We start from the raw sequence: 24,546 nt of genomic DNA, 5'->3' as shown, positions 1-24,546 counted from the left end.
CAGGATGTGTCCTCTTTCGGTTGAAATTGGGAGCAGGGAATCTCCATATTCTCCAGCATAGGACTACTCTACATTCTCCTGCAGAGCTATATCTCTATGTACCACTCGAACTCTCTTCTCGCTAGAAAAGGGCAGCTTTCCTTTTGCAATGGGAGGAGGACTGCAGGATTAGAGAGAGACAGGCGGAGGGGAAGGAGGCAGGCAGGGAGGAAGCAGTGATTCCTCAAGCACTGACCTCCTTTTCACTTGTCACAAATGAGTGGATGAGTGCATTTTTCACGCCCTGCTCATAATACCTCACGATTGCCTAAGCTACCTAGGGCTGGTAGGTGCCGACCACAAACATCTGGAGAGCCACTCTAATTTAGAGATTTAAAGTTCTACCACAACCAAATTTCCAGAAATCTTGCAACAACAAAACCTCATCATAGTAATAGCTACTAATTTAAAGAATTCAAAGGTTAACTTGAAGAACATGAAACTAAGTCATTAAAAGTAGCAGTATGTTTATCCAAGGATCTAACCAGCAGTATGAACATCTGAGGAACTACTTCACTAAACAAGCAAATACAGATATCTAGGTGCTTATATTATTATATGCCATCAAGTTATTTCTTTCTACCATTTTCTAGACATAAAATATTATGAAGTGGTTTACCAGTCCCTCCTTCTAGAGGTGTTTTGGGATCATGCAGCTTACTAAAGACATCACCAGCCACACAAACTCTCAGTAATCTTATTCAGTCCCTCTCCTGGTAAACATGATGGGGATTCGAAATCCTTGGGATTTGGTATAGCTTGGTGCTGCAACCTACCAAGCTATATCAGCTACCTAGTGCTTGCACAGAAGCAGGATAGGTGCCTGTACAAAAATGCAGGACAAGAAATAAATAAATGCAGACAGGGTAATGGTCTGTGTTAGGAGATCATGGTGTCTAATTCCTGTTAAACTGACTCACTATTTCACACAGCTCAAGGGCTGGGTATGACCAATACTTCCTGATGACTGGAATTCTAGACTTGTTCCCAGAGTACATCAATTTTTCTCCTTTTTCCTATTAAAAGGAACTTATGATTACAGCACACAGCAAGGTTTTTTTTAAATCACCAGGATCCAGTAAACGTGGTCTAGAGGGGCGGGGTATAAATTTAATAAATAAATTAAATAAATAAATAAATAAAATAGTCAATATTTTCAACAGCTTTGAGGAAGTCAAAGGTTTTCTAGTTAAAATGTACAGGATGCCCTTGTAAATTTATTTTTGCCAGCAAAATAAAATATTCAACTACTTGCAAACAGCAGATAAGAACATTAAAAATACCAAAAAAATTAAAAATAAAACTTTGATAAAACCCTTTTTATTCTACCATATTTCCTAACACTAGAAAACTCAAAATGGACATTAATAAAATCTCCTAGTGAGCACATTACACAGATCTCAATTTTGTAAACTTATCTGCTTACACAGGTTGTGTTTTTATTTAACTTTAATGGAAAGACTGCATGCAGTATTTCTCCCACTCTCTCAGTATATTTAAAAATTATGTAGGTCTCCTTGAAAGTTTCCTATTTCCTCCACCACCAGTGGCCTCTTTCATAGTCTACTGCTTAATTTCAATTGCTTTCACCTGAGTATCAACTGCCTACTTATTGTTTGATCCCTTATTTAACATGCCAGCTACTCTTCAGATCTATCAGATATGTATACCCTCAAAATGTACATAGAGACAGGTGCTAGAAAGTTGCAGGACTTCAATACAATATTGAATAGTAATACTGTACTTTGGCCATCTCATGAGAAGAATCCCTGGAAAAGACCCTGATATTGGGAAAATGTGAAGGAAAGAGGAGAAGGGGACGACAAAGGACAAGATGGTTGGACAGTGTCATTGAAGCTACCAACATGAATTTGGCCCAACTCCGGGAGGCAGTGGAAGACAGGAGGGCCTGGCGTGCTCTAGTCCATGGGGTCACGAACAGTCGGACATGACTTAACCACTAAACAGCAACAAATGTAATGTAAGCTGGTACATGGTTCCCACTTACATGATCAAACCACCAAATGCAGAATACCAATAATCTAGAATCCATACTTGGATGCAGCGGGGTGTAAGTCACTGGATGCCAACTTGGAAACTATTTGCATTAATATGATCACCACTCAAATGTTCAGTGCTTTTTATGAAACTCTCTTCTAATCTGCCACACTGGTTTGCAGTCAGGTTTTGTCTTCTGATGTCCCGTGGCTAAATTTCTTTTAAATGAAATAATTTCACAAACTTCCATCCACTGATACCTCAAAGCACTGAAAGACATTTCTCATATTCATTCATTCTTAAAATCCTAAAAGACATCACGCAGAATATCTTCCCTAAAAATTGTGTAACTAAGGATAGACCACTATCCTAAATTAGGGTGCAAACCCACCTATCTCTCTGCGGGAGCTACTTTAGAGATGACCTACCTAAGATTGTGCAGTTAATCTTATTTGAAAGATATGTTACTTAAAATTTGACTGTCTACCACAAGTGTTTGAAGTGCTTAAGAACATTATCCTTATTTCATATGGCACTGAAGCTGAGATCACACACAGATCTAGCTCCCACATGCTCAATCCTCCACCTCTTTGATCCTCCACTGTCAGCCTGCTGCATAAATCATCATTTCTTGCTTTGGATTTGTGTGATGACCTGGATTAGTACAAGACAGGAAGAAATCATGGTCTGATGCTGCTTTAAGAACTTGCTTTTTTCCAGTCATGGTGATCACAGATTCCCAGTTTGGACTGACCTGGAAACCAAGGTTAATTAACCCAGGAATTGGTGAGTCATAGTGTGTTGAGAAAAGAGGAAAGGAAACCACAAATGAGAAACAACTTAACTTGGCTTAATAAACTGAGATGCGCGCAGATGAACTAGGCCAGAGAATCAGCCACAGATGAAATAACAAAGATTTTTTTGACTCAAAAGATACAAACAGTGAGAGGGGAAAACATCATCAACTAGTTGCCTATGCAAGCAGAAAGAAAAACAATGAAAATCGTGCATCAGGTACAGGTTCCAGAACAACCCTCTCCCTGCTTGGTTAACGCCTCCTTGCATGAAGTTGTGGGCGGGTGGGTTTAAACCAGAGCAACAATCACACATGTCATCTGCCCGCTGCAGAAGAAAATGTTCAAGCCCACACGACCGACCATTGGTGTCAAGGTGTTGTGGCACAGACAGGCCAGCCCATTCACACCAGTCTCCCATGATGGCCAGCCAGGAAGAACCGAGCCGAAGCCGATTCATTCCAACGGGGGGTTCGTCTTGAATAGGCAGCACGAGGAAATGGAAAGGCCCTCCCTATTCCCCCCCCCCCCTTGGAAGGAAGCAAGCCGGCTCCGCGACGGGCAACGTGCCCCAGTCGCCAAGCCCTCGGGAGCTCGAATCCCAGCGGACGGCAGATCCCTTCCTCACGCCGGCCCTGGAACATGGCTCTTCCTCCCACCATTGCGGCCGCTCGCAAAGGCGGGCTTGTCGCGTCGTTTGTCGGGAATCCGCCGCCGCCGCCGCCGCCAGCGGTTCCCCGGCAAACCCCCAACCCCCGCAACCCGCCCTTCTCCTTAAAAACAGGCCAGAGTCCGGCGGCGGCCCCCGGGCGACCACGATCTTCGCGCCACCCGACACCCCGCCACACACATACCCCGCGAACCACCCGCGAGGAGGCTTTCGGGCTCCCCCCTGCTCAGCACGTTTTCCCTAGCCCGGCAACTGCCGCCCGGCCAGCCCGGTTCCCCGCTCTGGGAGGCAAGGCAAGGGCTCCCTCCCCCCTTCCATTTCGCTTTAAAAGGGTGGGCGGTCGTCGTCGTGTGTGCAGACACACGCGTTATGTGGCGGGTTGACGAGGATAGGAGCGAGGTCGGCCGTGCCACAGGGGAAGACCGTCCCGAAGGAGGAGAGAGGGAGGCAGGCAGGCGGCAGAGCCGCGTGTGGCACCGGGGGGGGGGGGGGAAAGACGACGCTTATATAAGGCGCCCTCGGCGGGGGCCTCCTTCAGGCCTCGCTCTCTCCGCCAACCTAAAGCCGGGCCTAGTCGGGAAGGAAGCTAAGCGCGCCTAACCCACTGGGCTCGGCAGACTCGCCTTCGCCGTGTCGTACCTGCTGCTGAGGCGGGTGTCACCGCCTGCCTCGCTCGGGTTCGGCTCAGCGCGGCGACATCGCTTCGGCCGCAGCGGTTGAAATAGGGAAGGAAAGGAGGAGGAGGCCGGCGCGCTCCCCCGGGCCGGGCCCGCTCGGTCTTCCGCTACCGCCGCACTCGCTCGGTATAATCGGTCTGCGCAGCGGCACCAACACCAACCTCTGCCGCCGCCGCCGCCTCTCCCCCCCACCCACGATCACTCACCGGCAGGGAGGGAGAAGGGAAAAGAGACCGACTCTCGCGAGAACAAATCCCAGCCGTCGCGGGAACTTTTAAATTTCTTCCTCCCTTTCGTTGTGCGTCAAAGCCTCTACTAGGAAGGAGAACCGGAAAATTACCCGGACGTAGATTTCGAAAAACTACACTTCCCAAGGCGCAATGCGTTCCAACGGAACTGCGAAGCCGCCGGTTGAGGGCAGTTAAAAGCTTGACGCTTTAAGTTTGTTTTCAGACTTAGAAGACTGGTGGGTAGCGGTTAGTTGGCTTTTGGTGCGCAATGAAGCAGACTTTGTAAAAGATATTTTCCGCTGTCAAACAGCGGTGCTGTCTTGTCCACGAAAGTTTACATTAAAAAAAACACACAGTTCTTAAGATGTCACCGCGTTTTTGTCTTTTTTATTTGTTCTTTTGTTTTATTTTTACCTATAATACTTGAGCGTTATTGTTCAAAAGGTAACTTTTATGGGGTCCATTTAGGAGTAGCCACACGAGAAAAACTTTGTACAATGCAGACTAACGATAAATAGGTGTTTTCCTATTGTAGTTGGCCGTATTAACGCTGTTCCCACGAGCCCAAACTGTTGAGGGTAAAGTGTAGTCGGCTCCTTCTGCCTGCTTTACCCGTGAAGAAATAACAGTATGGGTAAACCAAATACAGTACGTGATTGAGGTGGAAACCACACGTTACGTTAACATCTACTACTTACAGGTCCCCCCCCTTTTAAAATAACCGCGGCTACGACAAAAATCGGCTTACCTACCTCGCACTATGTATGGGAAAAATAAAATGGGGAACACGTGGTGGCATCTTAAAAAACTTGAGTGCCACTTCATATTGGAATAAAGATGCTATGGGGAGGAATTCAAAGCCACGTGCTAAAGTTTTTTTAAATACCCAAGCAGTAGATTTTAACAAAGCCCACTATTATAAACAACCACCCAAAGGTTACAAAATCTTTTGAGTTTGCTACCAATAAAGTTAGCTTTGTGCTAGCAGTTAATTGCACAGGGTTACCAAACAAAAAAAATTTATTAAACATTTTTCTAAAACTCAGCCTTATATAAAGGTAAAGGTTCCCACTGACATTTAGTCCAGTCGTGTCCGACTCTAGGGCACGGTACTCATCCCCGTCTCCAAGCCATAGAGCCAGTGTTTGTCCAAAGACAGTTTCCGTGGTGACGTGGCTAGCGCAACTAGACACGGAACACCGTTACCTCCCCACCGTGGTGGTACCTATTTATCTACTCACATTTTTACATGCTTTCGAACCACTAGGTTGGCAGGACCTGGGACAAGGGATGGGTCGTGTGGATTCGATCTTATGATGGCTGGTCTTCTGACCTTGCAAGCACAGAGGCTACTGCGATTTAACCCACAGTGCCACCAGGTTCCCTTATATATTTAGGGCAAATGTTCTAAGAAAAATTTGGCCTCTCAAAATTCAGTGAGATTTGCTGTCAAATAAATACCTGTAAGCAACATTTGTATGCCACACACAATCACCAATTTAGACAAACTGCAAGCTACAATTTTATTTAAAAATTAAAACCCTGAGACTGCAATCTATCAACACTGGCTGTCTACTCAAATGTTAAGGAGATGGGATGAGTATAATTATACATTTAAAACTATATAAGTTTTAATTTAATTTGCAATTTAAAACTTATCTGATTTATATTCTGCCTTTAATCTAAGGCAACATACATGGCTCTCTTCCTCTTCACGCCATTTTTTTTCAACTAAGCAGTTCTGATGTAGGGCTATCTATAAATGTTTAAGCATATTCCTTTACTTATAAACACACCAGCATACAGTTGTGAGTCAATATTGTTAAGTATGAAATATACCTTGTTTTGCCAAGTAAGGATTCCACATGTCTTCATAAAGTGACACCAATCAATGGAAATTCCAGAACCTGATTCCTTTTTTCATCTGCTAACCATTTCTTACCTCAGCACAAAGTAATTGTTATGGCTTTTTATTGACAAGTGTGAATGGTAGTGAATAGAGATGGAGGTATTTGTATTCCTGTATGAATACGAATACTCCCGCACAGCTGGACATAACAGCTGTCCACTCACACTTCTGCAGACAGCTCCGCTCTCCCTTCTAGTTGTTCGAAGCTTGCAGTCAGCTATCCACTTTCAGCCTGACAGGGAGACTTGTCTTCCCTCCTTCTGCCAGGAGTGGATAGCCGACTGGGAGCTCCAGAGCAATTGGAAGGAAGAGCAGACCTGGCAGCAGCAGGGGACTCATTAAGTCCAGCTGTGCGGGGGTATTTGTATACATATACTGCCATCTCTAGTAGTGAACAGAAGACGGTATCCTGTTGACCAGTAGTTCCCAACCTTTTCTGAACTGTGGACTGGCTGGGGGGCAGGGTCTGTGCGTGGGGGGCAACCCTCGCTCACAGGTGTGCGTGGTGCGCTCATGAGTGGGCGTGGCACACTTTGCAGCCTGAATGTTGACAACACCAATGGCACCAGTCAAGATTGTCTACAGCAGGGGTCCCCAACCCCCGGCCTGCTGTTGGTCCATGGCCTTGGCAGGACTGTGCTGCAGAGACAGATCTCGCGCACACCCCGCACGCACTGCCCCCTGCCTGCCCAGTCCGACTACCCACATGCATAGGTGCCCCACCCACCTGCAAGCGTGCCACGCCCACCCATGTTTTTCTTTCTGCCTTCATCTAGCAATCACAGGACAAATCGTTTGTAGCGTATTGTGCTTCTGTGTCCATGATTAAAAATACCAGCTTGGATAAGTCTGTAATCCCTTTGAGCCAAAATATTTTGAAGGACTATTTTGGACTTAATGAAATGGTGAAGCAAAGGTATGAGTAAGTACAGTACATAAGAGAAACACACAAACTCCTTTAAGCTCTTAGGTAAACTAATGTTCTGCTCCGCAGAATAGAAAGCTATGTTTTAATTTTCAAACCCTTTCTTTGGAATAGGCAACCTGAGGAAGAAAGGATATATTGAACCAAAAGATCCAGGAACATATTGTGCGCATATTTTCTAAAAGATGTCCCACCACCTTTTGAAATAAAATTAAAAAAACACGAGCTGGGAGATAGCAAAGACTGTAACTTTAAATCAAGGTCAAAATAATTCATATTATTTGAGAGAAAGACAGTGAAGAAAGACGGGCAAAACCCATTTGAAATGTAGTGTCAGAGGAGAGCCATACAAATATGAAAGACAGCCAGAAAAGCAGAAAAAATGGGTGCTTAACTCTCAGTAGAGCAAAAATGAGTCAACTGAAGCTATCCTACAATGCACATATAATGAAAATGCAGAACTGACCAGAAATGACAATATCGCTGGGAAAAGTGGTGTGTGCGTGTGCGCGCGTGTCTGTGCAGGCGCACACAGTAGGAAGAGTGAAACACCTAATACGAGACAGATTGTCTCAGAAAATAAGACACGGGTTCGCAAGGGCAGAGCTTACTGGAAAATAAAATACTGCTGGAGGGGAGCAATAGGAAGAGAAAACAATCTAATATGAGCTGTTGGTTTGCAAGATCTGAGTAGAGCTGTTAATTATATCATATTTTAAAGATAATTAACTCATAATCACCATATATCATAAGTGACGATGGCACATAGTATCTCTGGAAATTTTTTTCTTAATTAATAGATAATTGTATAGTGACAAGACAAGTGGAATGGTTGAAACTCTGACAGAAAATAGGCACCAAAGAAACTATAGTATTTCTCAGCTTACACAGTTGGGCTTCTGAATATTTGTTCTTTATTATTTTTAACATTTCTTTTTAAAAAGTTTTACAACCTGACACAGAATCCCTTTGCCAGCATTAATGCCTGATTGGCCAGGAAAAACTTTAAAAGTTCTCCTCCTGAGAGTATGCTAATTGAGTCCTGACTGATAGGGTCAACATTTCAGATTGCCTCACACATGGAGCAGATTTCAACTTTGAAGACTTGTGTCAGGAGCGTGGTCTGGTACATCTGTGCCAAATTTGATGCTGATCCAAGGTTGTGTGCTACATAACATGTTCAAAAGTAAATATAACTCTACTACGTTACATGAAGAGTATGTCAATTTAAATTTAAAAGTAGGCCTTAATGTAAAAGGTCTTTTATTTTAGCAGATTTTTGCTCTCCCACCCCCATGTTGTATATTATACATCCTGTGATATGCATTGGTATATGGATAGCTTTATAAGGATTGCTTTCAAGTCTACCTGCTCAAATATAGAAGAAGGCAAAAGAACAAAAGCAAACAAACTGTCCTCTTGTTGACACTGATCATTCAGAACAATTATTCACATACCTCAGTACATTGTATATGCTTTTGATACAAAGCTGAGCACAAATGAGTAATTTTCTCTGAGCATGCTCAATAAGGTTTCTTGTTGTGAATTTAAGTTGTAATCCCTCTTTAATATCCTCCATATGTCCCTTGCCCAGATCTCAGTAAGCAGGGAAATGTAAACATATTGATCCTTGCCTGGTCAGGGGGATATATGGGAGGAATTGCATGTGAATAAACATGCCTGACGATATATGCACATTTACATCTGCAGATGGCCCTCGGCCTGTCACCCAGTACCACATGTAGATTTTGAAACTAAAAGAGTTCCCTGCCCTGATGAACATACATGTCTGCAGTCTATCCTTTGTTCCCTTGCCAAGCACACAAATTATATTATCCTTTGGAGGAAGTAACTTCTTTGGCTGAATATGTCTCATTTTCTACAGGAATCTCCACTTATATCCTAAGCCAGTGGTTCCCAAACTTGGGTCCCTGAGTATTCTTGGACTACAACTCCCAGAAATCCTGGCCAGCACAGCTAGTGGTGCAGGCTTCTGGAAGTTTTAGTCCAAGAATATCTGGGGGCCCAAACTAACCTTCCCCATCCTGATGCCTCCTTGGTGGTTGGACAGCAGTTCCCATTATGTCTTTCTGGCAAATATCATGGCTAAGTCCAGAGGGCAAATTGGGCATTTGCCCAGGGCCCAATGTCGGTAGGGGCCCACATGAAGAGAGGATGGAGTAGCTAGAGCAGCAGCAGCAGCCAGCAGGGATCCATTGGGGCTGCCAGGGCAAGGCTGGCCCAGGGTGGTTGTGCAGTGCATGCAGGTCGTGCTCCTGGACAGCGAACCACGGGGGCTGGACAGCAGGCAGACAGTCTTAACTGCTTTGTGCAGCATGCCCTGCCCCAACAACCCATCACGGTACCTGGGGAAGAGCTGTGGGACCCTTTGACAGGCACACCACGCTCCCCACGCTCCTCTGCATCCTCTACACACACACACACACACACACACGCAGAGAGAGAGAGAGAGAGAGGAGGCTGGGCCATGGGTGCCATTGGGGCAGCTGATCTTCCTGTGCTGGGTGGCATTGTTGTGAGAAGAACAGTGCCCTCCTGTACCTTGGGGACCTGCTCCAAAGGCGCTGTGCCCATGGACATGCAGCTGTCTTTGCCCCTGGCCACCCTAACCATGTCTGAAACTCAAGCATCTCAGCAAGACCTGCCTCTCCCAACAGAGGAAATGGAGGAGTAAGCCCAGCTGGAATGCAGGGATCTTCTGCTTAGGCTCTGCCTGTTCCCATTGCCTACTGCATCTCTCTGTGCAAAATCCTGCTCTGCTCCAGATAGACCCCAAGTCCTCAATATCATCTTCACAGAGGGCATAGAGGGTGGAATTTTTGAGATTGGGGAGAAATGAGTGTCCTGCCCTGAGCAAGTGGGAGAGGTTTCCACAGGTACCGGTGAATAACTCCATTGTTGCTATTTCAGCTCCTCTTTTTGTCATACATTCAGAATTTGGATCCATCAGTGTTAACTAAACTCAGCTTTGCTTTGAAGGCATGTTTAGCTGGAAATTGGGTTCACTTAGGGATGCCAAGCATGCTTATACCACTGATGTCTATGTTCTGGCACCCGTCTAATGTTTCCTGTGGGTCAATGGCATTTCATACAAAACTTTCCTTACCCTGGTTTGTACTAAAAGTACAAGTGTTTTTGTAAAATTTGAACATCTTTTCCTAACCTGGTACTCTACAATTAAATCACAGTTTTCCTCCTACGTATCTAATGTAGCCTATGCCCATGTCTTGTTTATGCAGAACTTATTTATCTTACCATGAAGATACAGCTCAGTCTTCTTGAACTAACACTTTCACAGGACTGTTAATGATACAATCCCATGATATTTACCTGTGTTGATTTTCCTTACCACCAGCTATTCTGCCTTGATGGTCAGTAATATACGTATATGTTTAGTAATGTGTAATCAGTGTGCATATGTTTTGTTTAAAGGCTCTGCACGTATGTTTATTGAATATTCGGTCATTGATAAATGGTTAGGTAAAGATAAAGGTTCCCCTTGACATTTAGTCCAGTCGTGTTCTACTCTAGGGTGCGGTGCTCATCCCTGTTTCCAAGCCATAGAGCCAGCATTTGTCCGAAGACAGTTTCCATGGTCATGTGGCCAGCACGACTAGACATGGAACGCTGTTACTTTCCCGCTGAGGTGGTACCTATTTATCTACTTGCATTTTTACATGCTTTCGAACTGCTACATTGGCAGGAGCTGGGACAAGCAACAGAAGCTCACTCCGTCACATGGATTCGATCTTACGACTGCTGGTCTTCGACCTTGTAGCACGGAGGCTTCTGCGCAGTGCCACCACGTCCCACTTGATAAATGGTTACTGACATCAAAACCAAAGCAATTACAGGGTTAATGAGCCAGAAACAGTGTAACAGGAATTCTACTGTTCTCCAGTAGAGTAGGAATAATTTAATAGAAATTGAAAAGGGCTTTGCAGAACCTACTAAAAACATAAACCTAATTGGTGTCAGAACTAGTAAGTGTGGAAAGTGAATGTAGCTTTTGAAAGGCCAGCCTGAATTTATTTTTTGAAAAGCATTTTGCTTCCTCACACTATGCATTGTAATGGATGGACTTAATTGCCATAGTTATGACTACCAAATTTATCTAATTAAGTATGAATTAGACAAATTAATGGAAGAGAGATTTATGTAGAATGTTTAATCAATCAATCTCTCCATAAATATACATAATATTCATTATATAGGCATTGTCATAATGACTGAAATCCTGTTGTTTAGCATAGTAATCTGCACTAGAGTAGGTCTGTTGAATCAGTGGGGATTAGGTGAATCAACTCCTCTGTAGGTTCCACTAGTTCAAACTTGCCTAAAGTAAGTCACAACCAGAGTGAGTCCATTCAAATAAAAGAAATGAGTTCCCAGTGATCCAATAGGCTTACTCTAGTATGACTTACTATGCTATTACAACAGGATTTCAACAACTATCATATACTGTATGTGTATGAGTGTACAGTATATTGTTTAAGTATGTATACTCACATACATATATATATCTGTACCACCTTGAGCTTGTGTGTATATATGTATCTACCGTTTCCTTGAAAATAAGACCTAACCTGAAAATAAGCTCTAGTATGATTTTTCAGGGTGCTCGTAATATAAGCCCTACCCCCAAAATAAGCCCCAGTTAAGTGAAACCCTGCCCTCCACCATTGTGCAGCATTGTGCAGCAACCTGAAGATGATGCAACTGTATTTGAATAAATGTGGATTGTTGTACATGAAAAAAAAACATCCCCTGAAAATAATGCATTTTGGAGCAAAATTAATATAAAACTGTTTCTTATTTTTTTTGGGGGGGGAACACAGTATAGATACATACGTACACACAAGGTCAAAGTGCTTTTAGATGTAGCCAATGGGCACAAAATGTTTCCTCTAATATTTCTTCACCTACACTTTGTATCCTTCTTGTGAACTTCTTAGAGATACTTATCTAGTTGGCCTATATGGGAAACAAGATGTTGGACTAGGTAGGCCTGTAGTGTGACACAACAGAACCAAGGGTGTAGCAGATAAATGTTGGAATTGGACTATGGAAATCTTTTATCTTCTTTCCCACCCTTTAAAAAAAACACATTTCCTCACAAAACAAGCTAAACCACCATTCAAATTACATGGTAGTGAATTGAGTTATCATTGTCGCTAGAATTTCTGTTGGCAAAGAGAACCTGCACATTGATACCTTTGCTCAGGGTTGGTCACACACATAGAGCTCTATATGTCTTTCCCTACCCCAAAGCCTTTTTCATCTTGCTTTTTAACCTCTGTCCAGTTTAGTACTCTTAGCCCAGTACTCATTCCATGTTAAGAACCAATACATCCCACTCGTACTGTACTATTCTCTCTTATTGGAGATGGCTAGATACAACTCAGTTTAAGCTAAGATGTATGTCTTTGTATGTGGAAAAGTCAGGAGAGGAAACCCTCCCCAGGTTTCCTGGAATGTTCTTTGTCTTGCTCTGTCCTATGTTCACATTTCTTCAACATGAACTGACACTCTTAGTGTTGCTGATTTCACTTTTGTTGTTCCCACATTTCCTTCTTGCCCTTCTCTGGGAGAAGATAGAGGAGACATCTTGCTTTTATGTTATATGGTGTGTGTGTGTGTGTGTGTGTGTGTGTGTTTAAACAAGGGAGAGTCCATGGCTTGCTGCTATTTGGTTAGCTTAAATTAGGATTCTTTTTGTCCTTTCTGTCTCAATGTGTTTCTCTCATAAATATAATCCTTCCTATTTTACTACAATAAGAAGTGTGGATGCAATTTCTTTTCAAAGAGTGAAATTTGCTCTGTTAACCATTCTGATATTCAGGTGCTGACTCACATGTTAACTGGGCTGCTGGTTGCACTATCATCTTCTTCCCCCCTCAAGTAATTTATCCCACACCAGGTTCTCTCTTTGGACCTAATAACATGGGCCCTTTGAATTGTTTCAATTTCTTGCTTCATATATCTTTGATATATGACTATACTGATATATATTTCTGTATAGTGATATGATATATAAATTACTCAGATGTCTTTTCCATTCTGTTTCAGGAGCATTTTACTTTAAAATTGGGTTTTTTTTTTAAAAATGAAAAAACCTAAATGATATATTGCTAAAGCAGCTTATGAATTCATGTGAAAAAATGTGAAAGCTTTATTGGAAGATGTTTCATAATGAAAAGTTTCAATTGGCAAGTTTTTGGCTTTAGGGCACTTTGTTCCTCAGAGGACACTAGGTGGGGTGTTACTCCACATTGACAAGGAAAGGGACAAGCGAGGATGAATGTTACAAGGAAGTAATGCAGCAGTAAACTCTTGGAGGAAAGAATACGGATACATTGCTTAGCATTTTTTAAGCTCATGGCACCAAAAACACAAGTGAGTGCCAAGTAAATTGACAGCAATGTTCATGCAGGTCAAACTGATCTGGATAGAAGTGATTCAGGGATTGGATAATTTTTGAAATCTCATACTGGCAAGGTTGAACAAAACCAATCAGTTGGCCAAATGAATCGATTTTACCTGGATCTCCTGTGAACAAAAATTTATAAAATGATTTAAATAATGGCAGAATTGATATAACGGCAGTTCTTACAGTTTGTCTGATTACACCATTTATCTCTCCACCCTGGCCTTCATTAAGTTTATGCATTTAACATAAGAGTTCAAGAAATGTCTTCTCAAGGCTATTTGATAATTAGAAATGTTTGCAAGAAATAAATAACTGGTCTTTGTTTATATGTGGCAGATCAGGTTTTGGTTTTAACTTACTAGTACTGTACTATCTCTCTGGTTAATGATGTTATAGCTTTTGTTCCTAAGAAATTGCAATTTTTAAATATTGGAAAAAGTGGAATATAAATGTGTCACAAAATATGTTTATGACATTTCATTAATATTTATCATTTGTATAGTGCTTGACATGCAGATATTTGATTTGAGAGTTTGCTTGTGCTGGAAAAATAAGGGAGATGGCTTTTGCCAATTCTCTTTCCTCAACCTATTCGCTGTGTGTTCTGGAAAGTCTGGCCCTCTGGAATGGAGGTGAGACTATATAAAAAGGAAGAATTAGCAAACATTGGCATTTCACCTGCAAGGGGACAAGAGGCTTTCATAGAAAATTTGTTAGGCTATTTTCTTGCAATCTTTACAATGTCTGTAGCAGGAGATGGGGCTGAGAAGGATAGGTTAACATAATGCATCCTAACTCAATAATATACTGGCTCTGTGAAGTTAAGATTATGCACAAGGCTCTTATCCCAGTAGAAATCCCCTTTTGTCAGCAGAGATGTCTTCTGCCAGCAGACATCAAGAAATCTGCCTCCAGAGTGCTGTGCTGGTTGTTGACTAAGATCTGCCAACAAAGAAGCCAGAGAAGGAGTGGGACTGAGGGAGGAGTTACATTACTTCCAGACCTCTGCTAGACCAGGACTGGAGCTACAACAGTGGCACAAAAATTAGATCAGATAGGGCAAGGATAGTTAAATTGTAACACTTTTTGGATGAAATGAGTTTCAGTTCAGCACAGTTTCAGTTCAGCACTCCTGGCAAAGTGTTGGTTCCAATGGCCATCTTGGTCACATAATAGAATAGGTGTCACTATATGACTTCATTTGAGTCTAGCAATGTTACTGCTTCCAGCCCATGCAGTGAGGTGACTGGGCTAGGACCCGAGAGAGGAAGGTTTGAGCCACACACAACCACCACACTCACCAAGCAAATTTGTCTTAGCCCAGGAGTTGTGTGAAGATGAAATAGGACAGATAATATCACTGAGCTCTTGAGTAGAAGGGTAGTATAGTGAAACAGCTATACAGTATAATAAAAATACATAAAACAGCTACATGAAGGATCATTCACAAGGTCTTATAGTGCTTCTGAAGATACAGTTCTGTGTCTCCAGAGGTGAAAAAAATGGTATCCTGAGATTCTTGGTAACATGACATAGAAAAGGTGCTCCATCAAATGATAGCATCAATAGGCAAAGAAGAAGCCCAGTAGAACAATTACTGCAAGACAGCAAACAGTCCTTCGGCATTTTTAAAAACTGTAAGTTCAGTATGAAATAACAACCATGAATAAATAATTAACCCAACTTTATATTACCTTTGCTGGATGAACCCAGGATTTGCTCACATGTTAACACTGTTAAGCCTTTATAGCATTTTCATTATAGCAGTGGTAGGCTTAATCTTCCAAAGTTCATGCTGCCATAGGTATGTTACTATTTGAGGCGCCTTTTGCCAGCATTGCTAGAAGCCTAAGTCTCCTGCAGATGGGCAGGGCCAGTGGTGGGATTCAAATAAATTAACAACAGGTTCTATGTCCTAATGATAAATAAATAAATAAATAAATAAATAAATAAATAAATAAATAAATAAATAAATAAATAAATAAATAAATAAATAAATAAATAAATAAGTCACTAAGTCACTAAGTCAATATGTAAATATGTAAATAAATATGTAAATAAATATGTAAATAAGTAAGTAAATGCCCAGGACAGTGGGATCTGATGAGGATTTCTTCCACAGTGGTCTCCCTACTGCCTATTATCACAACTACTTCTCACATAATTAAGACATCTGGATAAGTGCATCTGTTTGGGTATACTGCTGCTGTTACCCTCACCATGGGCATGTGCCAAAAACACACACACAAACACACACCTCACAGTGGGTGCTTATGACCAAGTTTGACAGAGAACTGACACATCTCTCCTTCCCTTTACCTCCTATTTTGCCCTATAGCTCACCAGTAAAAATTGCTTCCCTCCCCTTTCCTGCTCCTGAAATGACTGATAGCCCTGTTTGTTGTTACCTGGAGGCAGCCTTTGCGCACCTGTTGTGGAGTTCTTCTCCCCCCCCGCTTCCTTGTGGCTTGGAAGGTATGTTCCCTTTTCAGTCTGTTGCCACTCCACCTCACCCCCACCACCTCAATCGGTCCTTCAGTTACTGACTCCTCTGAGGTCTCCTCCTCCTCCATCTTTCCCCTCCACCCCGCACCCACCGCTTCTCCTCGTCAGTCGCTTTGGGGGTGTTGGTGTTGGTGGCGGCGCTGGTAGTGATGATGGCTTCCCTCAGAGCCCTGGCAGCTGCTTCCTCTTCTCATTTTCCACTTTTCCTTCATGCCACAGTTTCACCAAAAACATAAGACTCCCCCCCCTCCACTGTCTTCCCCAAATTTCCACCTTCCATTTTCATCTCCTCTGTCCTCCTCTGCTGCCCCTTTTCTCCTTCAGCCCCACACAAGTCCTCAGGGAAGAGTCCTAAAATACAAGCCTTAGTTTTCAAGGAGAGTGCTGTGTAACCCCATGCAGTGCAGGTTTAATCTCTATTCCCTGCTCTGGGGAAACAAGGAAGGTAGTTGTGTGGGAAGAAGGGAAGGAAGAAGGAGAACCTCACTTGCCTTAAAAGGCCCATTAGGGTCATCTTGAATGGCACGTAACACACATGTAAAGCGAAGATGAACTTGAGAATAACTCTCAAATTCTCTGACCCCTTCTGAAAAAAAAAGTTCTTACCACAAAGCAACAGTAATAGTAATAATGAAGCTTTTTCTGTAGCACAAGCAAGAGAGGGCTGCCACCCCGGGGATGTGAACTGGTCTCTGAACAATGCCACAATCATTTAATCCCTCCCCATTCCAGGTTCTGTGGAAAAGTCCTACTTCGGGCACATCATGAGAAGGCAGGCATAGATTGAAAAAGACCATAATACTGGGAAAGGTAGAAGGCAGCAGGGAAAGAGGAAGGCCAAATGCAAGATGGACCTACTTCCTAATGAAACCACAAGCTTGAGTTTGCAATAGATGGGCAGGGCTGTTGAGGCCAAGCCATGTTGGAGATTGCTCATTCCTAGGGGCACCCTAAGTAGGGGGGAATTTAACGACACATAACAATAACAGCAACAACAGGTTTTTTATGCATCTAACTGTCAGTTCCAGAAAGTTGAAAGGTTATTCCCTTAATTGTTTGTTGTGGGTTTTTTTCGGGCTCTTTGGCCGTGTTCTGAAGGTTGTTCTTCCTAACATTTCTTCCAGTCTCTGTGGTGAGACGTTAGGAAGAACAACCTTCAGAACATGGGCAACGAGCCCAAAAAACCCACAACCATCAGACCCCAGCCGTGAAAGCTTTGCAAATAAATGCCCTTAATGGGGGGACTACAACTCCCAGAATCCTGCACCAACCACAAAGACAGGGTTACGATCTCCCTCAAAACAGTGGCCAGAGAAACCCATTGGCCAGTTATTTATTTATGAAATGTATGCTTTTTTGCAGCTTGTGGGTTCTGCTCCTTTCGTCTTGTTTTCAAATGAGTCACTTTTTCTTACAAAATAATTGTAAAAACATGTTGACTCAATACTAGGCTGCCACGCAAGCATCTCCCGCCCACTCCCCAATTCACCAACATTTAATCCCTCCCCATTCCAGGTTCTGTAGAAAAGTTGGAGACAACAGGAAAAGAGGAAAACCAAATGTGAGATGGATTGACACCATCAAAGAACCCACAAGGTTGAGTTTGCACCAGCTGTGCAGGGCTGTTGAGGACAGCGCAAAGGGGCAACGTTGCAAAAACAGAAGCTTAAAACAGCATGCTGACATGTGGCTCTTCAAAGAGGACTGTCCCAATTAACAAAAATTCAATCATCTTTGCAGACACCCTTGGCCTGATCGGATCGTATGGCAGATACCCTGGACTGCCAAAAAATATGAGTAATTGGGTTCTAGATCCAATTAAGCCTAAATTATCTCCAGAGGCAAAAAAAAAAAAAAAACAAACCTGAGGCTGTACTACTTTGGGCACATCATGAGAAGGCAGGCATAGATTGAAAAAGACCATAATACTTGGTAATGTGGAAGGCAGCAGGAAAAGAGGAAGGCTAAATGCAAGATGGACCTACTTCCTAATGAAACCACAAGCTTGAGTTTGCAATAGATGGGCAGGGCTGTTGAGGCCAAGCCATGTTGGAGATTGCTCATTCCTAGGGGCACCCTAAGTAGGGGGGAATTTAACGACACATAACAATAACAGCAACAACAGGTTTTTTATGCATCTAGTTCCAGAAAGTTGAAAGGTTATTCCCTTAATTGTTTGTTGTGGGTTTTTTTCGGGCTCTTTGGCCGTGTTCTGAAAATTGTTCTTCCTGAAAAACCCACAACAACCATCAGATCCCAGCCGTGAAAGCCTTTGCAAATAGATGCCCTTAGCCACTTTTAAATTTTTTACAATCATAATAAAATATAATACCTGATAGAGCCTGGTTCCCCATTAGTTTTTCCATAGATCCTAAATACTAGATTTCCGCATACCAATGGAAAAAGTAGCATGTTCCCTCCCTGAAAATCTAAATAACTAATTAATCACCAACAGGCTTCTGACCTTTTTTCTCCAAAGTTCAGGTATTTATTTCTTTCAAAAAATAGAAGTATCAGTTTTTTTAAAACCCTGGAGCCTTGGGTTGTTTGTTTGTTTGTTTTTATTTTTAACCCATCTTTCTCCCTGCAGAGTGTCTCCAGTGGTTCACAAACCCTGACACAATGATAATTTTTTTTTTTACATCCCACTATAAGGCAGCATAAAGATGCAATAATACATAAATGCTAAAAGGTTCTAAAGGGAATCCTGTTGAAATAATTTTGAAAATATATTTTACATGATAAAAATTTTAAAAAGCAATCCCATTTCATTTCCCTCCCTCCATTTCTCCACAGCAGTTTGCATATTAAAAAAGCCTACCACAAAAGTCTTTGCCTGCCAGAGTCAAGACTGCATGGCAAACAGCTAAGGCAGGGAAATAGTTAATAAAAAGCCAGCTTTATGCTCAAACATAGTTTGCCTTTTATGTATTATACTTACTTACTTGAATAATCTCAAAAATGAAAGCTTGAAACTTAAACTTATCTCAACACAGTCCTCTTGAAGATGCTGGTCACAAATCCTTGATTAGTATGCTTTAGTCCCTCCTCCTCCTCCTCCTCCTCCTCCTCCTCCTCCTCCTCCTCCTCCTCCTCCTCGCAGTCCCTCCAGCCCCCAGCCTGAATGTCTGGATAGTTTCGATTCCCCTTTGATATGTTGATTTGCTTTCTTCAACCCTGGCCTGATGGTAAATCTTACTAGTGTTAAAAAACTGATAGCTGTCTTCCTGTTTTTGAGTAAGCCTGCCATTTGTCTCCTCAAATTGTCAGAGCAACAGCCTTAGTTGTCTTTAACTTGAAAAAAAACACATAGCCCCCCTCCCTCCCCCGCTCGTCGCTGGTCACCTGGCTCCTCCGGCTTCATTCATCTCAGGCCAGTAACCGGATCTCCGAACTAAAATAAAAAATAACAACCACCTCTATGGAACCGGTGCGAACCGGGTCAATCCCACCTCTGGGCAGGGCCATCACAGATTACGCGCTAGGTTGCTTATTATCTGGATTGCCTCTCCCCATTTGATCCATGAGCTAATCCTGAATCACTTTTCAACTTGCAGCTTACTTGCCCACTGGAATAGCAGCAGACTCAAATGCTTTCTGCAAAGTTGTGCCATTTGTAAGGAAAGAAAGAAAAAAGAAAGAAAAACAAAAGGCCTGTCTTGGGAGATTTTGACTATGTTTGCTCTTTCTGAGCAAATGACTGAAGACAGCTTCACTGCACCTGATAGTTCAGCTAGTTCGTTTACTGAAGGTACATACAGTTCTTGTCTTGGAAGGTGTGGCTTCAGTGAGTCAGAAGGGATTATTCACATGAGAGATACCTCTCCTATGTTTCAAATGTTTTACTAATATGCCCAATACCATTTATTTTAGAAAAACAAATACGAATGCCTGCCCAGATGCCTGACATTCCTTTATATGCACAGCAGTGAACTGATATCCTAAAATCTGCCCTAGAGCATCCGCAGAACAGAAGTACTGGGGCCTGGTGTTCACTCCTGTCATAATCTGAAAGCATTGATCACCACCAGGGAGTGGAATTTTTCATTTGTGTGCCTACACTGGATCAGACTTGCTTTGTCTTTGGAGAAATAGCATTCACAAGGGCTGTTCTGGGTGGATGAGTTTCAATGTCTGAATCAATCTACAATGTTACATTCATTCTTCTGGATAAATTTTGGGGTATGTTTTCTCTTCAAAACCTAAAAAAGGGATGTGGTGGCGCTGTGGGCTAAACCGCAGAAGCCTGTGCTGCAGGGTCAGAAGACCAAGCAGTCGTTAGATCGAATCCACGTGACGGAGTGAGCGCCTGTCGCTTGTCCCAGCTCCCGCCAACCTAGTGGTTCGAAAGCATGCAAATGCGAGTAGATAAATAGGGACCACCTCGGTGGGAAGGTAACAGCGTTCCGTGTCTAAGTCACACTGGCCACGTGACCACGGAATATTGTCTTCAGACAAAACGCTGGCTCTATGGCTTGGAAACGGGGATGAGCACTGCCCCCTAGGGTCGGACACGACTGGACTAAATGTCAAGGGGAACCTTTACCTTTACCTTTTCTCTTCAACCTTTCCTCCAAGAGCAATGGTTTGACAGATTGCATGTGCAACATCAGAGTAGGATTGGCCCTTCAAGTATTGTTGTTCCACAGCCCCCTCTAGCCTAGCCAGCATAGGCAATGGTGAAGGATGATAGATATGATACTTCTACAGTAAACGGACAGTTGCACACTCCCCAGCTCTGCATTAGGGCACAGTATAAAGGCACAAGCTGAATAGCTGGGCGTCAGCTCTGTATCTGGAGTTCCACAGGAAAAAAAACCCACAGAAGAATATGAATGTAGTGAAAGAACAAAGCACAAGGAGAGAAGACAGACAAATTCAAAGCTGTTGCGATTTGTATAATAATTAGCTGGTCTCACAGCAACATATTGATCATTGTAAGCCCTTGTTCAGTGGTAGAGTGCATGCTCTGCAAGCAAATTGTCCCATGTTCAGTCTCTGGCATCTATAAATGGAGCAGTGAACAACTTCTTTCTGAAACTCCACAGAACCACTGAGGCTCAAACTAGATGACACAGTGAGATAAGAGAGCTTACCTGAGAGATAGAAAACATTGGTTGATTATAACATGAGTTTGTCTCACACTGCATATTGTAATTAGCTTGCTTTTGAGGTAAGCATGGCTTAATTTGCTCACACACAAAGCTCTGAAAGGGAAAACACTGTAATAGCAGGAAATACTTTTATTTTGCTGTGTTGCTTGATGTTAAGTGTAGATTGATGATCTGTACTGATTTAAAGCAGCAGTATTTTGAAGATATGGAACAGCTCCCTCTCTGCTTTAGGGATGGCATGGAGGTGCCTTGCCCCACTTTCTGGAGTCCACCAGGGAGTATCAACCTCCCACCACCATTGTCTTAATTACTACTCCCTATAAATCACCAATGAGAAACATGACAAGTAGGGAGTGTGAACCTTGTTTCTCAGTAGTGCCTACTCTGATGTTGCCTGCAGCAACCCACTGGTAGCAACATTCTCAAGAGATTCAAAGTGTGTACGCCCCTTGTAACATATTTCAGGGTGGAACTGTTGTAATTTTATGGTGCAGTTGGGAAGATCTGCAAAGATGGTCATAGGGAGCTACATATAGCCACATATGGCTGGTCTTTGCTCTACTTAGACATAGTCAACAGTTGTAAAGGAGGGAAGGATGTGTGGAACATCCTTTGATTTTGGCCTGTGTTTCTAATGTCCATGTTTCACTGTGAAGGACTAGAATTATGAACTAGAATTGTTGCAAGGCATCCACCCACATAAAACAATATAGTGTTGTGCACATAGATCTTTCAAAATCTATGTATTTTCAAAGATATTTGCAAAAGCTGTCAACAAGCTTTCTGAAAGGCTCCAACTCTAAAGAGTTTACGGTCTTCAAACCACCAGCCAGGAATTCTGAATAGGACTGCCAGGTCAGCAACATTCCATTCTCTGAGATTTTAGAGCCAAACCCTAAATCAGAATAAAGCCTTTGTGGTGTCATAGGCATGCGCATCCTTATGATGCCATGGGGCAAGGTCATTCAGTAACAGCTGCAAACTGCTGCCTGTGTGAACCAGACTGACAATGTGGGGATACAGTAAGGAATATGAAGGCCAATGAAATAGTTCTGTGAAGTAGTTGCACAGTGGAAAGCAAGCCCATTGCTAAAAAGAAACATGTTTTCCATATGACAGGTGGGAGAAGAGTAGAAATGGGTTGCTGGCTTAATGAACACCCAGACCCAGATCCCACTGGACAACTTACTTTGTGGTGCGCATGGCCGCATTGTTGTCTGTGCCCCAGTAGGAGTGGTTGGGTGAGCAGGGAGGCAAGGGTGTTGCAGCTGAGCTACTGTCGCGATTGAGGCGCAGAAGATGGTGTGGGCCATGCATGCCATACAGTAAATGGTCTGCTGGGCTCTGGGGGTGGGTGTTCATCAAGCCAGTAGCATTTGTATGTGAATGCAAAACCCCCGTCTCTAGACAAGAGTAAACCTGACAATTTGCAGTTTGCCAGAATGAAGCTCCTGAGAACCACTAAAGTTGCCAGGTCAGTAATATCCCATTCCCTTAGATTTCAGGGCCAAAGCCTGAGATCTAGAGCATGAACCACCAAACCAACATTTCAGGGCCAAAGGCTGAAGCATGACAACCCTAATTCTAGATTATACCTCTTGTGAGTATAAATGTGGCACCACGTTTTGTATTTTAGAATCACAATCACCTTTAAGAGTACCCTGACTGACAGGACCTAGTATATAAATAGAACCTCACTTGCAGGTTCTGCCATCAAGTTTACATCATTGAGTACAGGTGTCCATGATGCCATCTAGACCACTGGTTCTTAACCTTGGGTTACTCAGGAGTTTTGGACTGCAACTCCCAGAAGCTTTCACCACCAGCTGTCCTGACTGGGGTTTCTGGGAGTTGCAGTTCAAAAGCATCCAAGTAACAAAGGTTAAGAACCACTGATCTAGACCATGCAAGCAAAAAAGAAACACACACCTTTAAGAGCCCTCTGCAATCTTGACAAGGCTATTGGAATGAGCAGAGGCTACTTTGATGCAAAACATCAGGGCCAGTTAGTGATTGGGATATCAGACTCTTAACACTAGGAAAAAAGGAAGAATTTTGAGACTTTTACAGACTTGGTGCCTGAGTACGTCATGGTATGGACCTAGGGGGCAATACCTAACATGGTCAACTAACACTGGAATATTCCAGGCTCTGTATTCCACAACTACCATGTTGAATGCAGCACACTTTTATTCAGAGCAATCAAAGAAGGTGGCAGCCAAAATACCTTGCTATGATGTTTACATCTTTACCTATTTTGGACCTTTTTTGATGATTGTTAATTATAAAAATGTCCCCCCTGCATAGTATTAACACTTAATTGTTATGTGCTGTCAAGTTTTTTTCCAACCTATGGCAATGTATTATGGTTTTGAGGTGTTCAAGGGGTGTCTCCCATTCCCATCCATCAGTGAGTTTCCATGGCTGAATGACCAAGTTTGAACCCAGGGTATACCTTGCAGCTTTCTTTGAAGAGCTCACACACACATACCCCAAAAGCAAATACTTATGAACTGGTTAACATGCAATATCTTTCTTGTACACAAATGGAAAGAATTTACAGAGTAATGCTTCTTTCTCAATTTTATGGATAGGTAGACACAGCCATTTTTAATAGCTGGAGCTGTGTGGTCAAATCTGATTATGATCATTAGCCTGACACATTTACTAGTTTTCCAAACTGATAGAGAATTTTTCTCTACTTTCCTTCTGTTGTGTTTCATCACATAGCTTATTATAAGCCTGCAAAGTAGGACCTGTTTTTATATATATATTATTTTATATTTTTATTCATGATCTGCTCTAAATTAGCCTCTCATTGTTTGGGATTGTGTAAATTTATCATATTTAAACGTATGCTTTTGCTTATATTTAAAATAAACCAAATTGTATAGTCAGATAAAATAGTAACAACAGTAACATACAATAAATCAATTTATTGTATTTTATTATTGTTACTATTTTGTCTGACTATACAAATTGGTTTATTTTACATATAAGCAAAATCATGCATTTAAATATGATAAATGTACACAATCCCAAACAATGAGAGGCTAATTTAGAGCAGATCATGAATAAAAACCCACATCATACAATCTAAGATGCTATCACAATGCTCTATTACTCTGGGATTTTAGTATGACTAAAATCTAAGTTTGCAACAAGTTCATTCACCACTCCACTGTTTATTTGATTTCATATATTCAATTCACGGACCACATTATACAAGGAAAC

General features: G+C 42.4%; 1 protein-coding gene across 3 annotated transcripts in view; it reads right to left on the bottom strand.

The window, feature by feature from the left end:
- AHCTF1 (AT-hook containing transcription factor 1) overlaps positions 1-4,521 on the bottom strand; it is a 60,299-nt gene extending 55,778 nt beyond the window's left edge. For 2 of the 3 annotated variants that reach the window (XM_020788020.3, XM_020788036.3), the window contains exon 1: positions 4,141-4,378. The gene's annotated coding sequence lies outside the window, so the exon portion shown is untranslated. The other variant, XM_020788029.3, reaches the window with a different exon arrangement.
- Positions 4,522-24,546: the final 20,025 nt, after the last annotated feature.

This window comes from Pogona vitticeps, chromosome 1 (assembly GCF_051106095.1).
Source record: "Pogona vitticeps strain Pit_001003342236 chromosome 1, PviZW2.1, whole genome shotgun sequence".
NCBI classification, from domain to species: Eukaryota; Metazoa; Chordata; class Lepidosauria; order Squamata; family Agamidae; genus Pogona; species Pogona vitticeps.
The sequence above is the reverse complement of the archived record's forward strand: the minus strand, read 5'-3'. Positions and strand labels throughout refer to the sequence as shown.